Source organism: Bombus terrestris, chromosome 5 (genome assembly GCF_910591885.1).
Source record: "Bombus terrestris chromosome 5, iyBomTerr1.2, whole genome shotgun sequence".
Taxonomy (NCBI): Eukaryota; Metazoa; Arthropoda; class Insecta; order Hymenoptera; family Apidae; genus Bombus; species Bombus terrestris.
In genome coordinates this window covers 3,022,102-3,046,419 of record NC_063273.1, presented here as the reverse complement: position 1 = coordinate 3,046,419, position 24,318 = coordinate 3,022,102, and the positions used below count along the sequence as shown (strand labels likewise).

The 24,318-nt window shown below is 39.8% G+C and overlaps 1 pseudogene; it reads left to right on the top strand.

Annotated features, from left to right (window-relative positions):
- Nucleotides 1-292: 292 nt before the first annotated feature.
- On the top strand, nucleotides 293-23,232 carry LOC125385078 (annotated as a pseudogene).
- Nucleotides 23,233-24,318: the final 1,086 nt, after the last annotated feature.

Below are 24,318 nucleotides of genomic sequence, written 5' to 3'. Positions count from 1 at the left end.
AGAAACGTTCGTCCGTTCGTTTATCGTGATTCTAGGTCAGGATATTATCTGTTCCCTTTTCCGACGATTTTATGTCGGATCGATAACTGATCCGCGTCGCCGAAGTTTCCCCAAATAAAATCCGTTACCGTAATCGAGGCCGCGGGGCGAAGGGTGGAAAACAAGCGGTCGAGTTCGATTCTCTTTTGACCCCCACTTCGTTCCTGCTGAAACGCCCGCATGCGCCGTAAAAAAGCACGGCTGCCACGGGTTCGTTTTACTCTTCGAGCTTCGTCTACCGGTTAGCCGATAAAAAAGCTCCGCCGCGAGACTCTCGTTCGACGTTGCTGTAGACGCGTTGTCCGCTCGGTTCTCGGTGCTGAATTCCATCGTGAACGCGATTCTCTTGGTGCGAAAAGGGCCGTTCAGTGGACGTACGAGAAGTTGGCACAGGGCCAAAGGACAAAGAGAAGAAACGTTTTGGGGAAAGAAGAAAATTTCGAGAACGCGAGGAAGATACGAACAAAGGGGTGGAAGAAACGGGAATTTTAAGGATATTACACGGTTATCTCGCACGATCTCGACATCTGTTCTCGTGATCATACTAGTTGACGTCCATGGCCTCCACGTCGGCTATAAGGGTTGCTTCTCCGTGGAAACCCGGGGGTGAGAATAGGAACAGACCACGCCTCTTGTCTAAGGTTACCCCCACCTAGATCCTCGAGCAGTCTCCCTCCGCCACCGTGCGGGAAACCTAAGATTTTTCCACTTCACCCCCTTCCATACCTCTTACCGCCAGTACCCTCTTGGCTGCTACCCCCTCCTTTGCTGCTCGTTTACCCCTTACACCCGCCCCTCTCCTCTAGGAGAGTACCAACCCCCCTTCTTCTATTGATCCAGGTCTAAGGTCGTTTCTTGCGCTCCAGGAGCTGGCTGTGCGAGTCCCGCTGGACCGAAGAAAACCCGCCTTTCAGCTGTTCCTCCCTCTTTTTTTTCTTCTTCTCTTTTCTCGCTTCCGAGCGTAACCTTGAAAAACTTCTTTTTTACTCGACCGCGAGATTTATACCGAGCTTCAATGGGATTTCTTGCATAGATTTGTTGCACTTGTCCGCGTGCTACATCTACTCTTTAATGATTGTTAATTTAGAGCTAGAGGATGATTTATTTGTTTTATTTCAATTTTATACGTTGTAAAGCATTAACTCATTTCTCTTTTTATAATTCGTAATCATTTCGTTTTCATATTTTTCATCGAAATTGCCATTCGTCGTAGGTTATTAGCGTTAATTCGCTGCTCAATTAGAGTTCGATTACAAAGTGGAAAATTTCACATTTCCTGTCACAGGCATTCTCTTTAGAGAGAAAGTCAAGAAGCATCAGAAATCTCGCGTTTTCCACCATGCGAGACAACTTTCACCGCTAAACCGCAACCATGTCGGTCGTTCCTGACGTCATAGCTGCGACAGTTTTATAGAATCTAGTTCTGTGCGTGTATAGAATGTAACACCCAGTCTACGTCCCATGGTGAATGAACGTGATGGTTAAGAGAGCGCGGGGGTGGAGAAGCGGTGCTTTAGCCGGCGGCTGTTAAACACGCCGGGTCTTATCGGTAAAACTGTTCTGTACAGGACTACCACGTTCAGCCATTGGCCACGAGAGTATCTGTAGCCTTATACTCGTTGTCTGTCAGGTATGCATGTCAGTACATTATACAACATTAATGCCGGCTCGCTAAAATCGTTCACGCAAGAAATCCTTGGTGAATCGTTAGCGATGCACCTACGTGAGATCATTTTTCGCTCTTTCAGTGCTCGTTAATCTTTAATTTATCGATCGAATCTCCTATATAAAATTTCTACTTTTTGATCGTTTAGAATATTTTAACTCTCCAGTTCCCCTAACATAGATTTTGATGCGATACTGGAAGTTCTTTTTATCTCTATATTCATTGATACAAAATAACAAGATTCAAAATTTCGCCAGTTGTATTATAAATTAACGCGTTGAAACGGTATAGAGTAGATAAAAAAATGCTTATAAGAATCGAAAATTGTAGTTATTAGCACTATGTCTATATTACATTAGATGGTTTCCATTTCTAATTTCATCGTTCTATTTTGATTATTTCAACTTCGCGTCGTCTATTGTCGCTCATCTATTCGATATTCGTTCGGCACATTTGACTTTGAGGGGGCTCATCGAGGAGCATACGGTGCACGCGTTGAAGAAAGTTCAACAAGTTTCCGACGAATTGTTCTAGTTCGCTCGATTGTTCCACTTCCACCATCGGTTACTCGATACCTCGGCTAGTCCCGTAGCGATTGTTCTCTCGTACCGTCCCGGAGAAAATTTTTAACTTCGTCGTAAAACTCTCGCATTGGGGACATTTTACGTTCCGACCTCTCTGTAGATCCCGTATTATTCGGCGTGGACGTTCCTAGACTATCAAGAGACAGAATTCTCTTAAACATTAACAGTCTATTGTACGATCCTTAAAGCCTAACATCTCTGAGGCAGGAACATCATTTAATTTGCATCGATATTTGCTGTTTCCCGGTTCTGCCCGATAGATAGGCTGTGCCATGGCAGATACATAGGCGGGATCACTTATAAGCTCGAAGTACATATGTATTCGCAGCAGCCTTTCTCGGCATTAGGTAGCCACGCTAGGGCCTTAGAGGTCTCCTGGCAACCAAGCCTATCAAACTATCTTACGGTCTAACCCTTACCAGCCCTTTCCCGAAACCTTCCTCAACCCCTGGAATCTCACTTAGAGCCCTTAACGACTGACCCCGCGGGAGACACTGTGAAATTGAGAAAATTATCCTGGCCCCGATGTTACACGGAGTCGATGACTGTACGGTTCTCACTTCCCCCGTTGCAACTGTCTGTGACTCCAACAAGCCCCGACGCCTAGCTGCGGTGAGCTTTTATCGGCGTAAGAAGTCCTGGAGGGACGGCGAAACTAAATGGCCGACCGACCGACTGCCATCTTAGTTGTGAATTAAGGAGAGGGTGGATGACCGACCCTCGTGCCGAAAGACCCAGGCGAACCGTCCGTTGCAGGGGGATGCTGCGTTTCATTATGATTAGCCTAGAGGCTTCGTTTGCTCCACCATGCAAGTTACGATGGTAGTTTCGTATGCTTCTTCGTGCGTATCTAACGACGTCGATTTTTGGTATCGGATTCTTCTTCGTTGAAAATGGGAAGTTGCTTGATAGTTTCGCAGCTGTCTTGTCGATAATTTAATATAATTTTGGATCTTAATGAATTTGCGCGTAACTTTGATCATTTGTCTTTACTCTTTTAATGGATAGATTGTAAATTCATTTTAACGCGTTTATTTTATTCTACGTTTTGATTCTTTAATCCTTTCAGGATTGAATTTTACGAAAAAAAGAAATCACATGAAAATATAACAAAGAATTACTTCCTTTAATCCATTCACCAAGAAAACATAATATATTTTTTCTTAAAGTAGCCAAACACCTTCAAATCCACGTATCACTTCTCTTAACTCGAAATTTTCATCGTCCAACGTCAATAGGAACACTCGGGATGATTAAGTATCCGTTCTAGAATCGAGATTCACCCAAATTGCGAGCGATCAGGAGGTTTTCGACGGACAATGAGCGTAATCGTTAAGTTTACCGATGCAGAGCCGTTGAGCGTGTGCATACATGGTCGTAAGGTGCAGTATGGGTGGACATAAGTGTGCGGATCGTAGAGGGACACCGACGACCAAAGGGTCGGTCTGTCGTCATTCTAGTACGGTTACAGCAGCCACGGAGCTTGACAGAAGTTGTAAACTTTATGGTAAACCGTGGCGGCGGCGCCGGCCACGGCCAGTAAATGGGGAAGGTGCCGGTGCAGCCGTGTGCTTAATCCAATCCGGAGTTTGTTCTTTCGACGATCGACGTAATCACCGGCCGCACGTAGTTTCCAACCTGGCTTGACCGACCTAACACTTCGTCTAAGGTTCAACCCCTTTCCGCGTATGTATCTAATTTGCCGGTGTTTGTCGATGCTCGCGCGACCTCGTGTTCCTAATTGCTTCCGATCGACTATACTTTTCCAAAGTATTCACTTCCATCTTTCCACGTCGCAAACTGTACTTCCTTTTTTACGATTTATCCGTTGTTGTGATCTTTTGCAAGTCAGAAGAAAATTAGGTTTCTTAATTGTTATTGTTTAATAGAATACGAGTAATTTTATCGTATATGTGTATATTGGGAAAAAGGATATACCATTTTAAGGAATCTTGTACATTTTTACTGCAGGCTAAAAGAGAATTCAAGTTTGAAAGGAAAAGGATAATAGTTCGAACGATTCGAAAGACGAACAGATGTGTTTAAACTTATTTCTACATTCCGATACATCCTCAGTCAGATTAAATTAAAGAACGCGAAATGTCTACATTCATATTAAATTGCTACTATATTCTTTGTATCTGAGAAGCGATTCAGTCAGATGTAAAAATCTTTCGCTCTACCTAGAATCACTAAAGAGAAACGTATTATTCAGAAAGGCAAAAAACTGAACGTAACTTTTTACCCGAGAGGAAAAAGGAACGGTACTTGAGTAATTTAAATAAAATACGCTTATGAACCTTTTCCTTCATCAGACAGGAAGAAAGTAAAAGAAGAGCTTTTTGTCTCTCTGCTTTTCTCTGGGAAATAAATGTCAGGAAACTGGAATATACCAAGGGTTTCCCGTCACGTATTTCAAAGAATAGTTGAAGAAACTGATAATCATGATATGATTTTATACGCCTCGACGTAACTGTATGGAGAATCTATTTAGCATCTAGTGATAGACTGCTTCTATTCGAGGGTGTTTCGCTTGGGACGCGATTAATTATTGGGTTCCTTTTGGGGCTGCGAAGCTCGAAGCTTTGAGCTCAGTTGGGGGTGGCCGATGGTATGGGAAATATAAGATACGTTCACGGCCGACGTAGACACTCGGCTTAGCTTCCTCAGAGTATTAGATCAATAATTCTAACCTTAAACTAGCTCGGTCACGAGTATCGAACATGGTACTGCATGTAACGCGATATTGCTTTGCGTCGAATATTACTCCGAAGCTCCTTTGCTTGCTCCGTCGGAATATAATGTTTCGATAGAGAGTTCGATATTTTGTTTCAATGAAGTTGCTTGACCAATTCCTACGCCAAAGCTGCGAATTTGACTCTCCGAATCGTTCTTCTTCCTTTTTTCTTTCGAATTTCAATTATCGATCGATATCACATCAAGGTTATTATTTAATAATAGATTGTGATAAAAGTTGGCAGACAAAGTTGTTAAACTATACGCCTCGACGATGCTTTTTGAAGTTGTTATATCGTAAAAGTATGGGATCGTTTTAATTGATTCGGTTAGAACGCTCGAAGTTATACGAAGTCGTTTAGAGAAACAAAGGAATTGTAATAAAAATTTAGCAAATTTGAAATTTTGTATGAGACGATCGAGTATTGTAAAATGAGATGTGATTAAATAATATCGATTTTAGCAAACTATATCGTAGAATTATTTTTAGAGAATTATTACAGAGAAATATTCTTTTCGTTTTAAGTAAAAATGTATCAAGTAATCAACACTTTCTTTTACCTAATCTATATTTTGCTACAAGACGATATGATGATTTTAGTTGATAACGTTACACAAGAAAAATGAAAAAATACTCACCATTATAGTAACGGAGATGTAGAACGATCATCGAAGTCACTGTTTCTTCAATTTTTCCAAACACTAAATTGTACAGAACCGTAAAACTTTACACATAAAATACTTTACGATCAAATCGTCCAAAGAAATTATATTTTACTGGTGTCGAAACGTATCGAAACGAGTAATAAAAATTTGTTTATGAGCCGAGTAATGTAGTTTGTCACGACGGTCGAGAACTGTTACAAACTGTTGGATTATGAAAAATTACTTTACGAGCAAGAGGGATGCTGCGTGGACCGCAGCATCCCCGATACTGACCAACAGACCCAGATTTTCGTCTCTTGAAATACGCGGAACCAGTTCTTTGCCGTTAATGCACGCAATTAGGAAGTGGAATTTTCTTTTTCAAATTCTAAACATTCCCCACCCCGCGAAGACTTGTTCTCTTTTTTCTCGGCAGCACGGATGATGTCCATTGGTCCGCGACACCGTGAGAACGTAGGGTGGTCCAGCGCTGCGTCACCCCTAGCCTTCGGAAGAACAGGTTCCTTTTTATCTTCGGATACGTGTCATAGTATCAAGCTATCGATGCTCTCGTCTCAAATTTCCAGAACAAATTGTGCATTTTTATTCTCTTTCTTTGCCTTTTCTTCTTCTTTGACGGGTAACGGATAACACGATAACTCGTTTACCTACGTGGACAAAATGATCGAGAAGTTTTGCAACCTTCGTGGTAAAGTTTGTGGTAGGGATCATTTTTATGCGCATTTACGAGTGTGGTTTGCGTTTTGTCAATGCATTATTCATAGTAACAAGGTTTATAGTTGTATACTTGTGAAGAGGGATTTGCAAACTGCAAACTCGTCGGGATCAGAAATGGAGATAGATTTTTAGTACCGTTGCATTAAAGTTTTAGTTTGTTCGATTTATTTAATTATTTCATGTAATTTTTAATATTTGTAGTATTAGCTTATTTTAAATGAGTTTACACTGCTCGTTAATTTTTCGTATTAGCTACTCTTTTGCTGTTTAAGTACTTTTACAATAAATATCTCAGGACGAAAAAACTTGTGAATAGATAACGTAGAATTTGAATATTAATTATTTATAATAATACGTCTGTTAGATTTTATCAGTATTGTCAGAAATCTTTGTTCTTATTTCACGTATCATACTTTAGTTGCCATTGTTTATTGCTACATTTCTGCAATAATATTTCTTCTATTATTAATTTTCATTTTATGTAATGAAATTCTTACTGTTTAATTTTGCATTATTTTCCACGTATATACAGAAATATGGAATTTTTGTAAAATGTATCAAATTAAAAAATGACATAGTATGTTTAAATATTGTAAAAGCCAGTGGTCAAGCATGATAAACGAATCGTCATATGCAAAATTGTTGAAAGTTATTAAATCTGCCCTGGCCAGTTTCATCCCTCCGAACTCGTCAAGGGTGGATATATTTCCACGCATCTCGTACGCGTTTCGTAAGATGACTAGTGGTCAAATGCCGTGAGAAAAATACTCGGTCCAGAGTAACTTTCCGATAGAACAGGTTTTCACAAAAACAGTTATGCTGTGAACAGATCTGCTAACTCCTTGTCTGCCATGGACCTGTTTCGAGCAGCGGAGTTTCGTGTCTTGGATACGTAACTTGTATGAGAAATATTCCTTTCTAATGTATAAATATTGCCAACTAAATTTCTTACATTTACGTTAAATGTCTAACAATTTGATGTTTTATATAATCCATTAATCTAAATGATTTAATCCGGATATCATAAGAATGTCGATTTTCGTGAATTTATGGGAAATTTAAATACGCAAAAGTGTATTGAATTTGTATAAACATTTGTGTTATAACGTTTCCAATATTCGTCGTTCGAAACAGAATAAAATTAATAATGTTCCCATTATTTGTTGTTAGCGTATTCTTAAACATGAACTTTTAAAATTTTTACAACTTTTAAAAGAATATGTAAAAAATATTCAGTCTTCATTTCTAGTACGAATGATAAGTAAAAGATAAACAGACATAGCTTCTATAGGGTTGGCGATTAAACGATTGCACACAACACGAGGGGTTACTGTGTCTTTCTCAACTTTTCACCTACGCAGCTCTCTCTCTCTCTCGGTCACGATCCTTTACGGATTATGCGGATCTATCGTTCGCAAAATCGCATAATACCACGATGGTACTTAGCCGTGTAAGGGTTGAGACATGGGTTTAGGGTGGGCGTGTACCGTAATGTTCGTATCATTAATCGAGCGTCAAATAACTTCGTACAAAATGGACCCCTATATTCAATGGAATTTTCCCTACAGACGAGTAACTCTGTAGAAATGTTATTGAAATGAAGCCCCGTTCTCCGTGTACACCTTATCTGATTGAATAAATCTTCGTTTCTTTACATCAAATCACGTAAAACTTTTCTGGAAACGGATATAAAACATTGACGTCGAATTACGATACGTTTCGTAATAATATTTCTTTGGTAGATAGAATTTACATTTTATTTGACAAGTCCGTTTTTATAAGGTAACGTAATCTGAATCTCGCGTAATGCGATTTTTATAACGCGACATTTCATTGAAACTTAACTCCCCCGTTGTACGAAAGTTACCTGTACTTGGTTTATTCGTTCAATAAAGAGACGATAGTCCGCTGTAGAATTTCAGTTTCACCTCTGAAAGGGGAAAAACACGTGCGTGTAATTGAATCCATTGCACCCGTTGAATTTCATTTTAAAATTAATTTCGACTTTGCTACCAATTGCCCGATGGTCTGCGCGCTTAGCTTTTCATTAAATGTCTTATTCCACGATTATGGCGGTCTTCGTGATTGCATAACTTCAACTACGATTGCACACGAATTCCATTTCGAGTCGATTGCAGTCACGACGCAGTAGCAGCCATATTTGCATGGGTTAGGAATGGTAGTAGCAGAGTCCGTTGATTTTCCGAGAAATTCGCACAGAGAGGGGATTGGTCGAAGACACAAACCGCAATTCCGTTTGTCGATATACGTTGTTTGACTTGAAGAACTCGATATCAATAACACGTTCGGAGTTCCTCCTTTTGCAAAACCTAAAATACCCTCGTTGCTGAACAATGCCTTTACGAGGATGTCTTCACGTGCGCTCTTATATATTTTTTTAAACGGCTAACGTCTGTGCGTTGTCTGCGATGTAAAATTAATTTCATTTCTAATAGCTACAATCTTGAGCTTTTTAAATTTAAATTTTATCAATTTAACACCGTTTTCACTTTAAAAATTCATCGACCTAATCGTTCGCCGAAGAACGAGGAAGCAGCAAGAAAAAGAAAGAAATACACAGACTTCTGCATACGTTTTCTTGGCCTGATTTCAGTATTAATATCTCTAGAAAAGTTCACAAAAAGACAGGTCTAAACAGTTCCAAAATAATCGGAACTTTTACATCACCAAACTTCTTTCGTGAGTCACCTAAATTCCCTGGTTCTCATGTTCATATCTCCTATCGACCCGACAAATTCCAAAAGAATCTCATCTTTTAGGTTTACCACTGTAACCTTCCTCTGCAAATTTTCCAGCTCGTTCAAACATCCACTGACATTATTAGCCTGGTAAATCGTTGAAGCTCATGAAGAAAGCTCGATAAAGTTGTAGAAGATAAAACGGGAGGGTGCAGGAGGCCGAACGAAGAGTGTATGGAGGGAGCAACGACGTCGGCGGTTGGGGGTGGCGGGGAAGACGGGAATAGAGGCGCTGCTGGAGGCCGTGGTGTTTGGAGGTTAGACCGCAGTTACAATATCGCTTGATTAGAAATGTACATAGCGTATATGCGCGCGGGCCGCATATCCAGATGGTAGGTGGTCGGGCTGGGTCGATGCCTGGGCAACTCCATAGTTTAATGCACGAACCGTAGAACTTGCAATAAGGAAGGGTTGAACGTTGGAAGGGGCCCTGGTTGAGGCGGAGGTGAACAACGGGGTGGCTCCTGGGGGTGTACAGGGTCCCCGTACGTACCCACACACACGCGACTAACGGGAGTTCTAGTCTGCAACATAACGCGATCGCACTACTTGCAGCTTGCTTGTTTGCCCTCCAGAGAGAATGTCCGTGGTCTCGTATACCTTCGTATACCTTCAAATTCCCACGAAATGCTTTCGTGGTATCGTTCTGACGTCAAACTCCCAGGGACGTCTCCTTCGAACGCTTGGTTCAACAATCGTATCTCCACCGCGATGTTTGATTGCATTCGCTGGCAAAGACGAGACTTCGTGCGAGAAGTGGTTGATCCAGGACGCGAAGGTGCACTCACAGTTTCGTTACGCTTCTTTTTTCTATATAGATATCGAAGTCTGCACCCTCTTGCACGATTGAGTTGGTAAAATTTTTCAAATCATAAGTTGTATACTATAGGTAGTGACGATTTTGGTAAGATCGTGAAAGAGAAGTCCATAATATCCATTTATCTTCCTATTCGGATTGTACTTAACTTTACTTCCTATGAATTATTCTGTCTGCATATAAAGTTAGAAATAACATGCGCGTTTACGCTACAACTGTTATTTATCGTTCAATCTGTTATTTTTTCCACGTAAAACAAGTTCTTTGTATAAATGTAGAGTAAAATTGGAACTTCTAAAATATAAATTGTCAAAGAAGCGTAAATAATTTTCGCGATAGTTTTGGTAAATACCCGTGTATATTCTGCAAAAGACGCGTTTACTGCGTTTGTATGTGTACTCTGTATGTCTATACGTATGTAGGAAGATAGCTCTATATTAGCGTTATACCTTAGTTCCTAAATCAGCGTGCGCTTAGACGTCCATGCTACCGGCCACTGTAGCTTCGTCCTCGAGGAATATTCAGCCATTCCTCCTGCTTTGCCCTCAGCTTTCTCGTTTCTCGGTTGCCGCTTCTCTCCGTCTGTTGCTCTATCCTCGATTCGCCCAAAGTTTGGAGAGCTCGCGCTTGAGAGGAAACGCTGAACGTCAGTGCAATATCGTCTAATGTTCTCGAAGAAGATGGCGGTTGTAACATTTGATACGTTTCGTGTACTCGGAATAGACATGATTTTCCTTTTGATGCCGTCCTGGGAAATTGAAACTGAATATTCGCCGCGTTAAACTTCGAATCAAAAAGACTTGGTTTCGTTGAATTTTCTAATTCGTGCATTATACGCTTTGGCCAACGCAGTTCTCAACCAAATAGTAATTAACTGACGCTTGGTTTACTTAGATCCTTGTAATTTGTGCTAGGAAACATCAAAGCACCGATCAACTATCTCTTGCATATATTTACTTATCGATATTAGTTTGCACGGAACTTTACCACAAATTTCGAGTAATAGACTTCTGTTTTGCAACCACAGCGTAGAAAATATGTCGGCTGCGGATGAAAGTGTCGTACAAGCGAGGAGGAAGCGATTCTTTATGCAAAAATAAGTGAAAATTTAGGAGTAAAATTTTTCGTTTTGGCTCTGGTAGATCTTAGATTGGAGAAAATTGATTTTAGAAATTCTTTACGCACGCGTGCATTTACATAGCGAAAAGCATTGAAGAACGCTGTTCACAAAACTTTCCTTTATGCTTACTCGAATCCAGCAACTCGTAAAAATTGATACTGCAGGTAAAGACAACGGTCGTTACAGTCTCACTCGACTCGGACACAAATTTTTTATTCCATGCTTTTAATTTACTTTTGCATAAGGAAACATCTCCTATTCGTTTCTGCGATACTTTCCACTTTATAATTACCCCGTGTGTTTGTTCTTCAAAAAATATTATCTAGAATACCGTTTAAAATTAATCTCCGAACCTGAGCATTCTATGTACCGTGTCTGAAAGTTATTTCATTTGAAGACGCGAAACATCAATATCGTAGGAACAGTAGCGCGGCAAGTTGGTCGTGTAGATCGAAGCGTGAAAGCTCTCCGGTTCTTACTGCAGCTAACTTATACGCGGGCAACTGAAATAAGCCAGCCTTGAGCCTACAGTGGCAGCAGAGCGTAACGGCGGAGTGTCTCACGATCAGAGCGGAGGCGCAAGACAAACGACGTTGTTTTCAGGGAGATACCGAAAACACTGGGAGAAGCGTTTCTAGCAGTTAATTAGCTGAATAATGCAGCGTTAATCTAGTCAAAGTTGCATGCATCCAGACCACGCGCGTAGTTTCGTTCTGGCAAACTCAGGGCGGCTTCGCTGTTCGCACGCCAAAGTACACGTATTCACGTGTGCAAACGTACACGGACACGTGGAGACGGCTACAAGTACAGCAAGTTGGATTCGCTCTGGTCGGGTACGAACAACATCTTTCAGCGTATTGAATATTTTAAGGATACCATTTGCCCGCTATCTAGCCCTGTTTCAAGACACAACTGGCTCGATACATCAGCTCACCCCGACCCCGCCGCTCTGTTCGGGATGCAATATTTTGCTGCAGTTTGCACAGTCTCCATTATTCAAGTTCGGAGATTAGTGGACCGTTACCAGCAGGTGTTTGCCAGCTTTTGCATGCTGTGGTTAGTCTCGTAGCTAGACCAAAGTTTAAGAGAAATCGTGTTATAACATAAAAGACGTGTCAGCAAAATTGTCGAATTGCTACCTTTCCATGCGTACAGTTGGTTTCATTCGTTAATGTTAAATTTTTAGAGATTTCAGGGGTCTTGTGGATTTTCGTAATGTGGTGTTTAAATGCGTGCATTTTTCGAGAGTGTATATTCGAAAATTGTTTAAGCATTCTTTCCTTTCTTTATCCATCAGACTCGTAAAGGCTTGTTTACATAAGAAATATCTATGTAACGAATCGACTAGAGTGTGTCTTATAAGCTGCAGTATAATTTAAATAATGTTATATAAATAATATACGAATGACGTAGACGTAATAGTGGAAGCTTCTCTAACACGACCCTAAGCTGTTTCATTTTAATACGATCTTACGACAATTTCAATTGAATCTGAACAGAATCATCGTTAATGTCAATTTTTCGAACAAATTATTGCGCAGAAGCACCCCATTAATAAAATCTTAATTAACAGTTTTTCCTATTTATGCTATTGTTAATGGAATTACAAAAGATCAGCGTACCGTATACAACAAAGTATTTTATAGATATCCAGCATACCTCAAGAAAATGAGTACCATTTATTCGATTTGTAGATTCGTATAAATCCACCTTGCATCAAGCTTTCAAATTACATTTGCGGAGCGGGTCCGCATTTATTTAACAAGACGTTCCTCCACAATGTCTCGAGCAGACGTTAATTCGTTAACATTTAATTGCACACTTAGTTCCCTTCGACACTTGCCCGCGCTGGTACGCAAGCCTCGACACACAAATATTCCAGGCATTGGTACACACGCGCACGCACACGCGAGCATGCTAACCGAAGAGGCGACGAACCAATACCTCATGCAACAGCTTCGGGGATGTACAATACAATTAATATAATTACTTTCGATCACACTGCAGCTGCTTTGCTTCCACTACGGATTTCCAGGCTACGTCGAACGAAAGAGATTGCACGTTTTCCTATCAACCTGTATTTTCTATACTGTCGCACAAAACCGTCTGAATATTTGCTTATTTTTTAGTGCAATACGATTTAATTATCAAAGTATAGATAAAAGGAATTGTGACGTTTTAATTCTTTGTTATCATCGTAGTTACTATTAGTGCATAGTTGGATTGAAAGATAAAATATCGCAAAACTAACATCGAAAGTTTGTAATTTGAATTGTTGAAAAGTAATATATGTTGGAACTTTAATTTTTTTTTAACGAAGATATTCTATCAACGACGTGTATTCTTAGAAAAATGTCCTGTTATAAAGTTAAAGCATGGTATCAATTGCTTGAAATGCGTGACGTCTCATGAGCAGCAACCTTAAGATCTCCACAAAAAAGTGAAAAATTTAATTTTTGTAACTTAGCGAAAAAATAATCCTTTTTACCAATTATTGCTGCGGAAATTTCTTAAGAGACTTCTTAAGAGAGTTTCGAAAAGATGGTAAAATTTATCGTTATTTGAACGTTCTCCGATAATCGGTGGTACAAGTTTCTCCCACGTTTCCGATGCTCCATACGATATTACTACATTTCGATTCGCAAACAATGGGAAGGGAAGCGTGACCAAAGAGAACGCGAATCCACGCACGGGTCTCAATGTTGGCCACCACACAGGCAACGCCCGTCATTTCCTTATAATTACTCTATTTCCTCTTGCGCCTATAGTTATGTCGTAGCAGCCTGTAGGGCGGAATCGATGGTAGAAAACGGTAGATATTGGAACGCAACGTACGATCGTGCGGGCGAAACCCGGAGGAGGGGCACGGCTCGTTCGTTTCAAGATATCGAGGAAATGAATGGGATTGGCTGCTGGGCAAAATTGCACTCTGATAATTACCTATTACCTACACTGTGCCTGGCACCGTTTGCTATCCTAAAGAACAATGCCTGTCATCCAATCGTGCAAATAATCGCCGAACTCTGGCATCTTTCGTTCATTCTCTGCATCTCGGTCGAAATATTCAAAGGCATCCGTGGATATCGTATATGTTATATCAGAGATAATGTTATCAATTAAAGTACGCTTAAGATATAATATTGTTTGAGATAATCTAAATTTATATAAGCTTGATATATCGCTATAAGATTCGCGTAAGTTGGTTAATGAGATGTATTTAAACAAGAAAACCGATGCTTACGATACTTGCTTTTCCTTAAACAATTACTTCTTATCGTGTAAGTTTACTATTTTCCTATACCATCAAAGTTTCTAACGATTTTGATTGTGAAATATGTTCAAGATTGTGAATGACTTTACCATTTATAGTGTGCCTTTTTAATTACAGTCTGACTATAATTTACTTGTACGTGGTAGTAAAAAAGTAACGGATATTTAGTCAAATGGTATCGATTCTTTTACGTTTATTCGTCTTCCAATCTACAACAGGTGTGACAAAGTAATAAAACTGTGACAAAGTAACCCTCTTCGTGTATCCGAAAACCTGTGAAACGTCTACTTTCCGTACGCGAGGGGTAACCGAGAACTGGGTCGTCGACAGTGGACCGTTCGGTCTTTCAATCTTCCATCCCGCAGCCGATGGAGATTCCGGTCGGTGCTCGATGTTTATGCGACCCCGGTGCTGTATGTGTGCAGCAACAGGGTTACTGCGGCTCCGGTCCGCTCGACCTCGTCTTTCCAGATAGAGAGACGTCTCTCTGAGGAGACTGGAAAGCCGCGATCCCTGCTGCGGACCGGTCGAAATGCCTGGGGGTTGATTGATTAGAGGGTACGCGGTACGTCCGAGAGAGCTTGAGTCGAGGCAGAGTTGTACGGTGTGGGTTAGTTCGGCAGGGACCCTAGGTTATATGGGGGCGGTATGGAGACGCGGTGTTGGTTCGAGCCGGAGGGTGAAGAGTCCGGGCGGGGGTGAAGAGGAAAAGTAGGTGGAGGCAGAGGAAACGGTGGGCACCGGGGGAGGAGGTCAGAGGAGAGGAAGAGAAGGAAGGCTGGAGGCGGTAGTTCGAGGTGCTACAGTTTATAATAGTTGCCACCGCCCTCGGGCCAACCGACCCTGTCCGCAACTTTCACAGAGTTGCTTAAACCTAACCTCCTCTCGGCTGCTGAACGATCAAGTCTCGTCCGTTGACCAGGCCAAAGAATCGAGGTTCTTCCGGTTCTCTCGCTGTAACTCGTTCTCATTTGTAAAGATCTACTCGACTCGTTTCGATGGTTCTTTCTATTTGAGTATCGTTTCGAACGAGTGCGTCTTTGGAATATAGCAAGCTTGCAAGTTTCCGTTACCAGCCAATAGCATAGCAGCGAGGTAGGGCACGTGTGCCGTAGATTAGTTTGTAGTTCGTGGTTGAAGAAAAAGCGGAGTTATTAGTTGCGGCTAAGGGTCAGTGAGCTGACGGAAAGATGACGAGGTCAGGTGAGCGAGATTCAGAACTCGCTCGCCTCCTCTGCTTTAGATCGTTTTAGTCGTTTTTGCCTGTTAGATCGAACCATGAGAACGAGATAAATTTCTTGTTGCCTTGACAAATGCTTGCTGTTGATTATTTAGAGATGATGCATCCAGAAGAGATCGTATGCTACTTTTAGGTTGTATCTCTAGATGTTTCCATTTCTGAGGATCGAGGATTGGGATGACTCTTACGCGTAATATCGCTTCGTTTATGCTACATTCTATTGTATAAATGAAGATTTGGAAAAAAATACGAACATTAATATATTATACATATAGTTCTAAATAAAACGTGATCGAAGGCATTCTAAAGCAGTTTTTGATTATACTTTTCTATAAGAAAACGCGTCCAAGTTGGTTATTCAAATTTTTCTTCGCGATGCAATTGGAACGAAAGAAGCAATTTATACGTCTGCAAGCGTTCGCATACGCGGAGCTATATGCCGTGCAGTTTCTCGGTCGCGTGACAGCGGGCTCCGTTATAATTCTCCGTTATCTATGGAAATTCTAAACCGTACTAAACAACAATATATATCCCAAAACTATGTAATTCTCCGTGCGCGTATACACACTGTGCAATATGCGCTAGGAAGAGCTGCGAACAGACCCTGGTTTTTGTTCGCTTTCTTTTTTCATTTCGTTTCTTTCCAATTTATTCATCGACGATTAATTTTTTCTATCGCCTTTTAAAATGAAAATTTTTTCTGCAACTCTTTGACGTAGTGCGACGTTTTTATTATATATTTTTTTTTTATATCAGTAAAAACCGTGCACAGTGATAAAAATTATTTATATTTTTATACATATTCTCAATTCGACGCTATTTATGTTTAAATGTTTTTAAATATTCAAATAATGAAACTATATCTCAAATTCAAAATCGGTCACAAATATCAGATTCGATATTCAAGTATCGAACATCAGAATGGAAGTTAGGACAGAATATTTTAATAAATAGGAAAATCCAACGCCTCAAACGTGAAAACATATAATCACGTTCTTCTTATCCGTATAGCAGAAATTCCAAAGGAATTTATAACGAAGTAACTTTCTCTTAAAATAACTTTCTCGCTGCACGTTCATCGCAGACGTCCCTCGTCCATTAAGATTATCAATTTTCCGAATCTAGTTCCTTCAAACGGTCGAAAGATTCACTGAGGATTTCTATCTATCCGGAACTGGAACGACGGCTGATGATGGTATCGAACGTGCGATCTTCAATTAAATAGGTAGCTAGAAGCATGCAGTGTGCAGCTCTAATCAGCCGTCTCGAAGAGTTTTCACGGTAACTGGAGCACGTTCGCTCACTGAAGAGGGGCAAAAGACCGAACCGCGTATGTAGGTGGAGAGTACTGGAGAGACAGGAAGATGGATCGTTGCTCAGGTCCCGCAGCAATGTCCTACGACGCTGTCTGTGCCTTAGGACAGCACGTAATCATACCAGTCCGCTATTACTTCCTATAACGCTATCTACGCCAGGAAACGCCATTGCTCGCTCGTTCCTACGTAGGTACGTGGTCCAGGGACGCCGAGGATGATGAGATCTGCAGGCTTGCATCCTGATGAGACTATTAGGATGGCTTGATAAGTCCATAATATTCTGGTCGATGCCGGGCAGCGCCGTCGAGTCCACCCGGTGTCCTCGCCAAACCGCTGCACCCGCCCCCGCATCCCCGACAGCCCTACACCACCGACACCACCCCCCACACCACACCTCTCTTTCACCCACTCCCTCCCCTCCCGACCCCTTTTACGTGTAGATATACGTAGACTACCTTCGGTCAGATTGACGACGAGATAACTGATGCTTCCCATCGACTTTGTTAACCTCAAACTCCAATCATTCCTCAACCCTGGAATCGTAGCTTTTGGTCGATGAAGGATTTTCCACGAGATTTCACACCAATCGTTCCTTTGCCGATACTCTATTCCTCTGTGACATTCTATCTCTGCATAGGTTCTATTCGTGGTTCTTTGAGCTCCGAATCAACGTACATTACGAAAACTACTCTTTACTTTCTTCGTATCGGTGACCCAATAACTTTTGGGATCTTGCGTTGAAAATTTTCCTCGTAAGGGAAAGTTCAAACGGTTTGATAAAAATATGGCAAACAGATCGGAACGATGATAAAGAAGTTCTTGTTTTTTAAGGAATTAATGCGTGAAACGTTGGAACAATTTTATACCGGCGAAAAGACCTTTCTTCTGGCAATCATTTCTCGAACGAAGAATCGTTATAGAATGATGAAACTTGAGAAACTGTCGGATCTCTATTGTATCTGTTGCGGGCGAACGGTCTGTGTCACCCTCTCGAAACGGTTGGAAATTAACTTTGAGTATTACAGATGTCGAGGCGCGCCGCGGTGAGAAGCTAGCACCTTGTTAGTCTGACAAATTCGGTCTGTCTCCCCTTCCTTCTGTCTTCCACTTTGCCGTTATCAGCAGTTAGTTCCATCTACGGAGAAATACCGGCAAGCGAGCCTGTTACTTTTCTCTGTTACCGTACGTCCACTTGTAAATTATATTTTGCTTCTTTGATACGGGGGACTTTGCTCGATCCGGTTAAACGGGTCCTTATCTTGTCCTATATAAATTCTGCCACACGCCGAGTAAATTAGTCGACAGCTTGATTAAAAGTAAACTGCATTTGATATTCTATTTTTCTCTCTCGCTTTTTTCTTCTCGTTTCGCTTTAAACACGGAGCAAAAGTAATTTTGACAAGAATTTAATGCAGAAGAATTTATAACGTTCCAACTGTTACGAAAGTTGTCATTACGAATTAAAATATATTATTAAATAGAGTACTATTTGTATACCATAACAGAAAGTGATATTAACAAGAATATCTCAGAATTTTGACACTTCAATTTCTTCCTGAAATCTCGTCGTTCAATTCATCTATTAACGAAGTAAAACTCAGCTAACGCCCTAAATAATTTTCGAAGGGTCTTTTTCGCTTTAATCTCATATCACGGACAGAACGATACAATAAAACCTAATAGCTTCAAAAAAATCGCTAATGTATTTCTGTAAACGAATCCACAAATACTACTTGACCGCGATAAACTTCACATTCGTCTAGTTTCTAACTATCACGTTCCTGTGACTTTGATCGGCCATAAATCAAAGAAAAAAAAAACGAATATGTCTCATTCGCCGTACCAATAACCGGTTAATAGTACATTTTAAACACGTACTCCTCGTTCCACGGAAAAAAGCCTTTGCCTAATTTATTCGAATTGATGCGTTGTGAAGCGGTCCGGTAGCTGTCGGAATGCCACAGGCAGCTGGTCCTGGCTGGTCGTTGGAAATTGGCGAGAATGGAATCTCGAGCAGTTCCAGAAGTCAGCGTCCTTGCGGAGGGTGTCGATCGTTGGCGGAACGGTGTTTGCTCGCTTAATCGGCCGGCCCAGGGTGCTACCCTCTTCCCCGTCGCCATCGCATCGGACACCCTTTTCTCTCCCGCTTTCCTTGTCACCGAATAGTACAGCCGAATGACTATCGGAAAGTGATATCGAGGATTTCCAACGGCTACACTTCGGTATTGCACGATTCCGTGGCACTTGCTTTGTTTCGTGCCCGCCTCGAAATCGAGCCTTTGCCACCCTGCTAGAGGCCGGACCTCGAAAATGGGGTGACTGAGAACGGGATGAGGAACGGCCGACGACTCGCTGCCGCTCACCCGTGAGGGTAATAGAATTGCATGGCCGAGGAGTGCCAATATCCGGCGCGGCCTTGTCGGCGGCGTTTAATTGCGTTAGTATTTCATCGCGGAACTCGACGGGAGTCGACCAGACTTTTCGATTTCAACGTACCCTGATGGTTATTCAACCGAATCCAGGTAGAATTCCACTTGGTAGTGGAGACGAGAGGGTGTTAATCAGTATGTAAAATGCAGGTTTCTTTTTCGCAAGAATTTGTCGGATCAGTGGTTTCGTCGAGGGTTGGAAGATTTAAGATACAGAGACACTTGTGTAGCGTCTCTACTAAATAACGGTATCGCTGTTGCTAATTAGTTTCTTCCTATGTTTATTTAAAATCAGAGAAACATTTGAAAATAATTGATTTGAAAGACGAAAGCTCGCTTTCATCAACCATATGGGCGTATTTCGAAGCGATCGTAACGCTTGTTTCTCGTCTATCTTATCTGATCGAAGCGAGATTCAAGACTGAACAGAAAGCATCAGCCGAGCGGATTATTATCCAGAGAAAATGATGTGAAAGCTTATGAAACGGCAGTCTAGTTCGGCGAGATACCGATGTACGCTGTGTTTCCAGCTAGCGCAGAGAGATAATACTAGGGGATAGTAACAGTCGGAGGTTTATCTTCGCAGGGCTATAAAACTAACCCGTTGTACGCTTAATGACGAGCGTACCGCGGTTGCCAGTCTACAGCTTGTTTCAAAACTCCTACAGAATTTCCCCCCCTAATAGAGATCATAATGTTCTACCCTGATTACTGCACTTTTACGCGTTCCAACTGTGTTGTAGTTCGTTGAAGATTTTATGTCCCGAACGACAAAGTTCGCGTTAGAGGAGCACGTATGTGGTGACTTTCAGACGTCAACATCTTATTCGGATTGGTAGGAAACTCGTTAGTATGATTATAATAATCATTGGTAGATCGCGGTTGTCTGTGCAATTTCATATTTTTATGAACTCCAAATAGATTGCGAATTAATATTTCATATATTTTATATACTTTTTTTCTTTTGATGAATTTGAGTTCGAAGATTTTTTGCGCAATGGCTTGCAAACGATGAAATTTCTCGAAGTATGAAAAATGTGAATTTCAAGTGGAAAAATGTTGTCTAAATAAATGTACGTAAAATAAAAGAATTTTTATGCAAATATGTTTTTAGTATTTTCTTTCCATGAAATGCGGTTATTCGACGTTTTTATACCTGACCATACGAAAACTAGGTTAAAGTAGTTGTCCGGCAACTACTCAAAACATTTAACGTGTCAAATATATGGCTTAACAAGAGAAACATAATGTTTTAATGTATTTTCGCGTAAAATTGTCAAATTTGAGAAACTTTGAAAAATGGATGTTATAAAAGGATAATCTGATAAGTGCAAACTAATAATTTGTTTTATAGTATTAATTTATAATTATAATTAATTAAAGTTCTCCGATTATACATTGGATTAAATATATTAGTATATCATAATAGATATATTAATGTTCGATATATCTGTATGGAATAATAACACACACACCCTGATATTTCTATCGAACTTTGTAATATCTCAATAAGTAATTGATATGTTGGATCTGTAACTCAATACATTCGTTCGTATTTCTATCAGTGTATATTTTATGAAAATATCCTCTTTTCAAAGATGTATTTTATATTCGATGATTAAGAAAAACTCTTACTCCATTATTATAAAAATCAATTTTCTTCGCAAGCATATTGTTTCATTGTAAAGCTTTCTTATTCCAAAATTGTTAACATTTAAATAAATTTGTAAGCCAAACGGCCTATTTTACGCTGGATACAAAATTCTCTTTCGTACCAGTTTTCAAAGTAAGTTAACACGCTACGGAATTATCAAACGTTTCAAATAAATTTTACAAAAATAAATCCATTCCATTCGCAACTACTATACTCTTCGCACCATCAGAATCTTCTTATTTTCAATTTTCCAAGATTTCTAAAGAACCTTCTGAACATTCTGCACTGCCAAAAATATTAAGTGTGCGTATCCAATCGTTCGTAGCATTGTCCTGCTATACTTTGAGCGACGACGTCGCAAGGACTCGCGAGCCTTAGACAAGACACTGTGTATCTTTTCACGGCAGGTTGATATTTCAGGAGTGCGTGTACAAGCCGATCGTAAATTGTAAAATCTATCAAGACCAACGCGGTCGACATAACTCAGGGGGTTGCTATCCTGGTGGTATGAAGCATGGCGGCCAGACTCGGCATAAATACCCGGTAGCAGAACAGAGCAGGAGCAGAGAGCAAGCCCAGACCCGTTGTGGCGTGGCAACATCATCTATCTCGAATAATTTATTATCGCGCGACTACCGCATCCTCGAAATCCGGACAAGAACGCAACTATAGGAACTGTGAACCGGAAACGAGTGTCGTGCATGGAGATCCTAGATGCGGCCGGCTTCCAGATTCAACAGATCTGCGAGAAAACTTCCGTGGGACGTCTTGGAATTTAGCATTCTATTGAAAGTGCCGTTTTATTAATACGTACAATGTATATATATATATATATAAGACTTACGTGTATAATTTTTACCAGAGAATCGATTGAAATTCTTTATTTTAATTATACGATTGTTCTTCGTGGTTCAATTTACTTTTGAAAAGCGTTAACAATTATATGGTTGAAAAAGTATAAGAAACGGACAAGTATAGCAGAGATGCATAATATATAATAGTGTAATAAATCGTTTTAGCGTTATTATTAATTTGGATATTAATCTTTTACAAGTAATCTTCCGAAATGCAATGGAAGGGAGAATTGAAAAATCTGTCTTATTCGTTATTTTCCTTAAATAGCCTTAGAGTATGCCTTGAATATTATATATATGTGATGTTCTAATAATATGTTTATAAAAGAAATGCAACGTGACTTTGAGAGCTTTGACGAGGATTTCTTTCGTGTGTCTAAAAGATCCAAATCTAAATACGATTATTTTGAAAACTTGAAAATCATACTCGAAATTCATTGGTAATAATAAAAACGTAAGAACATGTGGTTATCATGATGATTATTACGGTAAATTGCGAAAGAAATCTGTACTGATAAGTGTGTTAAATTGCTCATAGGTCTGCCTGCACTTTATGTTATGTAAATATAACGATGATGTTAAAAATTATCAACTCAGTTAAACCAAACGTGTGATTTACATGCCCTTTATTACGATCCATTCCATATAAGCCGTGTAAATATACTTTCTGCTGTATTATCTAAGAACTTAACAAATAATCCCATCGCTCAGTTTCTCCGAAGTCTTAATTTGTTTCTTCTATATGAATCATCAAGTTCTTAAGATTATTCTAAAATTACCTAGATGCTAAAAGACATAAGCATCGAAGATTTCTAAAAATAATTAACCAGACATTTACGTACCAGTCTTACCCTTTACTTTCTTCCTTAAATTAAAAGTAAATTAAAAGTAGCATACAAATATCAGATTTCAATATCAAATCTAAAACTTGTACGAATTTATTCCACGTTAAGATCTCCTACTATTTGACGCAGAAATGTTTATTTTCGTCTGGTATATTTAATAATTCACAGAATTATTTGATCCCTCTTCCCCCACTTTAAGCCATGAAATTGGGTATTAAACGGTGTTAGGAACCGAACGAGGCTGAAATTTAGTAGGATTAGAACCGACGTGAAAGATTGTGCAATAGCTTGGCCAGAGAAGCAGCGAGCTTTCGAGACGTTCATCGAATGTAAATTAGTGGTAAAGGTCATGGAGCTTCATGTGCCAGTTATCGATGGTGCGTCGAAACTTAGTTTCATGCATTCGTATATATCCTCGGAGAAAAATTTGAAATTGCATTTGACAAAAGGATTTCAAATTAACTAAGAAAGATAATATATGTTGTACCTTGTGAGAGATATTAAAATCTATGTAAATAATGAAGCGTCTTTTCTAAATCACCGTCCTAACACCATTTATGTTTGATATATGCATATTATTAATTTGTATAAATATATATGGCAATTTAATATCGTCAGAAAGGATTTACTTCCATTGAAATTTAGTTCAATTAAGAAGAATTTCATATTTTTCATTTGGTAAATGATCAGAACCTTTCGTTTCAATTCTCTGATTATATTTCATGGTTAAATTCATCTTTGAAAAGTGTTAAGAGTAAGAAGTATACGTATATCTCTTTGGAATAAGAGAAAATTAATTATTTAATTTGTCAGAAGCATTTGAAAGTTAATCTACCAATATTAAGCCATGTACAAGATAAAGAAACTTATAACCAGTTACTATCGATAAAATATTTGATTGAAAACTCAAAGATATTATCACGCACATTTTAAGATCTCATCGTCTCGTAATCATTTCGCAAGAAAGAAGTTTATAGTTTTCACTTATCCAGTTTATTTTTAAGTGTGCAATTTCAAATGAATATTTTGACAATTTTTCAACATTTTATTATCTGTAATAGTGATCTTACTCTTTTTAATTCGTAAAAATATTTGTAACTTACGAGCGTTTATTTCAAAGTTGTATCATATGACCCGTTTGACCATTTTCCGTTCTATACTACTGTCGTTTAATACCGCATGGCGTATGGCATTGGAACAGCATCACCATCTAGGAAACTCACAGAAGAGCAGAGGACCGCGCTAAAGTGCATCGTTACACGTTCATCGTAAAAGTTAGTTAAATGCCTTTCTCATTAAAACTTTGTTAATTTCGTTCGACATCGGCGCACAAAGCGTTCCGAAAGGACGACGTATAATTTTCCACGAAAAACTATCTGCATTCGTAACATAAAAAGTAGAAACTTTTTAATACCTTTTTTTACAACATTCAAAGAAACGCATTTACCAAGCAGATATCAATAACACACTGGCAATTCTGGAATTTTATCATTTTTTTTTCACGTCCGTGTTACGTGCTGCCATCGTACGGAGCACCCCGGAACCTCTACACGCATTTAGAGGTGGAAGAATATCTTGTATGAAAAAATGTCGACAGATGGCACC